Source organism: Aethalodelphis obliquidens, unplaced genomic scaffold, assembly GCF_003676395.1.
Source record: "Aethalodelphis obliquidens isolate GAN/ISIS:26980383/991018 unplaced genomic scaffold, ASM367639v1 scaffold18, whole genome shotgun sequence".
NCBI lineage: Eukaryota > Metazoa > Chordata > Mammalia > Artiodactyla > Delphinidae > Aethalodelphis > Aethalodelphis obliquidens.
Window position 1 is genome coordinate 25,475,391 of NW_020837962.1, and position 6,269 is coordinate 25,481,659.

A 6,269-nucleotide genomic window follows, 5' to 3' on the forward strand; every position below is an offset into this window, starting at 1 on the left:
AGTGCACACACCCTGGATACCAATCGAGGCTACCTTGGGGGCCCTCTGATGCTCAAAACAGGACGTGGGCGAGAAACTACTAGTGCTGGTCACAGGAGAGATTAAAAAGAATAATCATAAAGCAATAATCCTGTCCTCCTTTGTTGTGTGCGTTAGGCGCCAAGGAAGGGGGGTCATATGCAAATGGTGGCAGCCTCTCGGATGATTCACAGGTGTTGGGGAGGCTGTCGCGGGGCACTCCGCGGGGAGGGCGAGCTGGGAGCGCGTGGGACGTGGGGGATCTCGGTGAGGAGCTGTTTGTACTTTTCTGGGAAGGATGCGATTAGAAGTCGTGCCTCTCAATGTTAAAACTTGATGGCCTCTTTTAGGCAATGGAAAATCCTTGCCTGGGGCTGGGGAAACGATCATCACCTCCCCGACCCCAACACACACCCCTGCTCTGTGGGCTGAGAGCGAGCTTAGGTTTTTAACTGCACGCGATGAAAGAGAGAGAGAGAGAGAGAGAGAGAGAGAGAGAGAGAGAGAGAGAAGGGAATGGAGAATAAATCCCAGGAAAGAAAGGAGGAAAACAGAATTTTAATGGGGGCATTTATAGCGAGCAGAGCTGTAAGAATTTAATAAACAATGCCTTTAATTGAAATAAGTAGAAGTCACTGCTTCTTTAAAGATTCCTTGACCCAAAGGGTATTTTGAAATATTAATGTTTTCAATAATAATGAATGAATAGTGTTTGGATTTTTATTAAAGCTGGATTCTTAAAACACGGCATGTTGCTGAAATTTGTTTACTTCATTAAACATTTAAGATTCATATACAATAAAGAAGAAGAAAATCTGCCTGGTCCTCCGATACTTGACAATAAACGCCTAGTTATGGTTCTCACTTTCACTACAGAGCAAGCTGGAATGGGCTGGGAGAAGTGACAGCGAATGCGGTGATGTCACTACAAAATCCTTCATAGTCAGGATTTTTTTCCCCCAAATGTGACACTTTTTCAGCATGTAGAAGTCTTGAGGGGGGAAGCCTGAAGTGGAGAGAAACGAAATATGTGTTTGGCCCTCAGTCTGAAAGTCATTCAGGCAGAAAGTTTTGTGCAGGAATAGAGGAGGTGGGGGATTTTCCAGATTAAAAAAATAATAAAACTAAAAAAGTAACTACACCAGTGATGTAGGCTCAACTGTAGGCAACAGCTCTGTGGCAGTCACAGGGGAGGACTGGCTTGGTATGCTGAATTTTCAGCTGCTGATGCCCCACATTGACATCTTAAAAAATTACACAGTAGAGGAGAGAGTCAGACTAATTCAAAGCATCACAGAAAATACCACAGGCTCTACGGGATTATGCTGTGGTGGCGGTAGCATTTCTCATTCTCCTGTGCTTATGTTAAAAAGATGCTGTTTGAGAGATTCTTCATCTTGATCTGGGAAAGGTAGCAGAGTCTAATTTAGAAAACATAAACATTGGATAAATATAAGTCTACTCAGGAAAACCAGACATCCTTAAATGTATTTTAATAGGATAATGAGATTTTTTTTTCTTTTTTTTTTTTTGGCTGGGTTGGGTCTTCGTTTCTGCGTGCAGGCTTTCTCTAGTTGCAGAGAACAGGGCCCCCTCTTGGTTGCGGTGCGCGGGCCTCTCCCACTGCAGAGCATGGGCTCTAGGTGTACAGGCTTCAGTAGTTGCAGCATGCTGGCTCAGTAGTTGCAGCATGCGAGCCCTAGAGCATGTGGGCTTCAGTTGTTGTGGCACACGGGCTCTAGAGCACAGGCTCAGTAGTTGTGGCGCACGGGCCCAGTTGCTCCATAACATGTGGGATCTTCCCGGACCAGGGATCGAACCTGTGTCCCCTGCACCGGCAGGCGGACTTCCAACCACTGCACCGCCAGGGAAGTCCCTGATAATGAGATTTTTCCCCCCTAGTGTTTTCTCATTGCTTGATTAAAAAAAAAAAATCCATAGTCATCTTTGCCAGTAGGGAACCAGCAGATTTATGTTATTCAGGGTCTATAAAGGCCTAAGCCATACAGAGAAGAAAGGTAATGGAAAATTCACTCTGAAATGATTCAGCTCTTGTGAGTTATTTCTACAAAGATCCAACGTGTAGAGTAACGAATTCTTAGGAACTCATTTGATGAGTAATGAGAAAATTATCTGCTCTGCTGGAAGGATATTTACACTATGCTAATGTAGTCTCTGAAAGCTTTTTCTGGTACACCATTCCCCAAAGTACTCTGGTTTGCAACAACTCCAGATCTAAGATATTTAGCTTGTATCTCCCAGGTAAGGAGCGAGATGCATGGTTGACTCAATAATTACAACATCATGAAGAATAATTATAAAAGTTTTTATAAAATGTTGTAAGATCTTTCCAAAGTCAGTTTGCAAGTAGTTTAGAACTAGCCCAGCTCAGAACCCCCTTCTCCAAGGTCCTCCTTTGGGCCATGCCAGGCACCCTGTGACAATATTTTGAAACATTGTGAGGGCACAAGAATACATAATTTGACAGATCAACTGTTTTAATTCCTTGGGTTTTTTTCCACATGGTTTGCTTGCCACTTTCTCTTTATATGTTCTTCTAGCCCTTACCTCATCCCCCAACCCATTTATAGATAGTGACCTAAGAGTACCTGGGAAAAACTTAAATTCTGTAGATCTAAACTCCTTTTTCCCTGAAGCCTCTGAGGCAGAGACATATCCTGTAAGAGGTAAAAGCAGAACTAGGGATATTGGTTTCTGTTTCCGGCTTGCCATGTTGAGAAAAAATAAGACTGCACACCAGGATTTTAAATAACACCTCGTTCCTTACTAAGAACAGCATTGCAGGATGGAAGGAGAAGTGCTCAGCAGCCAGATGCTGGGTGCTTTCAAACTCCTGTTCCTTAATGCATCAAAATTACAGGGTTTCTTTTGTATGTGAATGCATCCCAGGACCCTCTCCAATACCGAGATATGCAGGTGGTCAAGAAGGGAGGAAGAACCCTGTGACAGTCAGGGACAGAGGGAAGGAAAAAATAGTAGTTGAAATAAGCAAACTTCTAAAAGGCTATTTGAAAGGGATCACAGTATTCCTTTAGTAAGTCTTTCAAGAATCTTATTAGCTCTCTAAGCTCTCTGTACCTCAGTCATTTCACAGGTAAAATGGGGACAGTAATTATAACCAACCCGCAAAGAAATTGTGAAGTCTTGGTTAAATAAATCTCTCAATTTGATGAGACTTTTAACTTTTCCTCTAAGTAATGAAATGTAACTCTGCTTTAATATGAAGGGTTGAGTTTTTTCATTAGCTACTAATGAAATATGTATCAATTAATGGCCCTGGGCCTTGATTTCTTCATCTGTATTAGTTCATTCATTTACTCAACATTTACCTGCCGTATGCTTGGCACTGGAATATATTGGGATTTAAGTAAAACAGAGGAGGGAAATAAGGATTAAAGAGGTTAAATAACCTGACCAAGGGCACAGCTAATAAATGGTACAGCTGGAATTTGAACCCCAGGGCCCAAGTTCATAAACACTGTGCTTTAGTACAGACTCTGCCAGGCTCATTGGACTTAGCCCATCTGTATCTCTCCAGAGAAACAGAACAAATAGAATATGTATATATATCTAGACACACACATTGTCTCTCCCCCATACTACCCTCCCCCTCTCCCTATACATATACATGCAAAGGGATTTCTTCTAAGGAATTGGCTCATGTGATTATGGAGGCTGACAAGTCTCAAGACCTGCAGGGTGAATCAAGCTGGAGACCCAAGACACCAAGCCAATGGTGGTATAGTTCTAGACCAGAGGCCAGCAGGCTCAACACCCATTGTTTCAGTTTGATCTGAAGGCAGGAACAAGCCAGTGTCCCAGTTTAAAGGAAGCCAGGCAAGAGGAATTCTCTCTTACTCAGGGGAGAATCAGCCTTTTTGTTCTACTCAGGGCTTTAGCTGATTGGATGAGGCCCACCACATTAGGGAGGGCAATCTGCTTCATCAGTCTATTGATTCAAGTGTTAATCTCATCCAAAGGCACTCTCATAGAAATGTTTGACCAAATATCTGGGCACCCTGAGGCTCAGTCAAGTTGACAGATAAAATTAACCATCACACTCTCCCTTTACAGCTAACCTCAACATGTTATGGCTTATGTATGACTATTTTCATTAGCAGCTTTGGGGTTCCACTTGCTAATGGGATAAGTCCATGGATCACTGACCACAAAGTGTGGTTGGGGTGAATTTCAAGAGAGGATCTAGGCTGGCAAGATGATTATCTGGAGTAAACAGGAGATACATATTCCAAATAAAAGAGTGCCAAGTACAATCAAGAAAGGAATTTAGAGATCAATACTTAATAAGGAGCATAAATAAGAATTGGGTCAGAAGATGCACTCAAAATATACTTGAGAGAGTCAGCCAGAAGTCAGAACAAAACATCAATGTCAACTACTGCTTTTGAGGGGATGATATGAGGTCTTAAATCAGAATTGATCCCAAGAGCCAGGAACTCTGGCAGTGAAAATCAGGTTGAGATGGGTTGATGTGAATAATTCAGGATATGGCTGGGATGGAGCAAGGCTATCTGGCACAATTCTATTAGTGTTGACCGTGAAGAGCAGTGCAGTTCTGCCAGCCAACAGGTACCAGGCTGGGCAAGGCACTCTAATATCTCAGCAGAGAGCATCAATGATCTCTTCGTCATAACCAATGGACTTCCCATCTTTTTAACCTCTGACTTCACATGACAATCTGTACCACTCATTCCATTTCTTAAAGTGCTCTGTCAGATGCTCTCACCTGTTTCTCCCTTTTTTGTTGGCTTCTTGTTTTCCATAGCAGATGGGTTGAAGCAGTAAAATTGCTGTGCCCAGCAGGTTAAGCTGGACATTTCCCTGAGCCCCACACAAACCCTCTGGGAGCTCCATATGTCCATGGATTATGTCCTGACTCTCCACCATGAAAACTTTTGTACTCTAAGTCAAAGAGAGGAATATCGAACAGCTCACGTTTGTACAAATTGTAAAGCACTGTCACACACGTGATCTCATTATATTCTCACCATTCTCTGAGGTATGTGTACAAGTAATTATTATTTTAATCCCAGTAAATACATGAGAATTCTGATTGATTTTCCGGACTCCTGAACTGACCACAGTACATCAAGAGAACCCAATGTCCTATCCCTTCCTTCACATGTTGTCTTAAAAATATCTGATCCATGCCCTTAGTTTAGCCATTATTTATATATGATTCTTCATTTTATATTCCCAATCCCACCTTCTCTCATGAGCTTCAGAAGCATCTTCTTAGCTTCTTACCGAATACTCTTACCTGAGGAATCAAGGTGTCTTAAACTCAACATATTTATGCATCAGTTGATTTCTTCCACTCTCCTCCTCTTATATTCTTTGTTTTTTTAATCTTTTCTTTGAAGGGGATCTTCAGAGGTATTTATCTGGTCCAGCCTTACATCTGATGCATATTCCTATTAGTGGTTTACAATTATTGAGTACTCATAAGATATTAGGCATCGTGATGAGTGCTCTACATGTATGAACTCATTAAGTCCTCACAGCAACCCCATGGGAATACAATTATCAGCCCATTTCAGATGTAGAAACTGAAGCTTAGATGAATAAATGACATGGCTAGGAATTGGCCTAGCTGAGATTCACCTTGAGGCCTGTCTGGCAATACAACCATGCTCGTCACCCTTTTATTATTACTCTGGTTCACAAAGACCCTGTGCTACAGTGATTCCTAAACTTTGATAGTCAGTGTTTTGAGGAGGAGCTTGAAATTCTATCAAGCTCCCAGCTGGTGTCACTGCTGCTGATCCATGGATAACACTTTGAATATTAAGACTGATTAGTTTGGCCAAGTGGTAGTCCAACTTGTACTTGAACACCTGCAGTTATATGGGACTAGCTACCACCTCAGAAAGGCAAGCCTTTTCATGCACAGATGGCTCTACTCACTATGAAAATTTCCATTTTGCATTATATTCCTCAGAGCGGCCAAAATCTGGCTCTCTTGAGACCTCACAGCACAGACTCAAGAACCAAACTGCCTGTGTTTATATCCTGGTTCGACTCTTAACTGTGTGACTTTGGACAAGTTATTCAACTCTGTTTTCTCAGTTTCCTCATTTTTAACTTGAAGTATAATCGACCTACACAACTATGCTAGTTCCAGGCATACAACATTGTGATTCAATATTTCTATACATTATAAAATGATCATCATGACAAGTCTAGTTATCATCTGCCACCATACACAG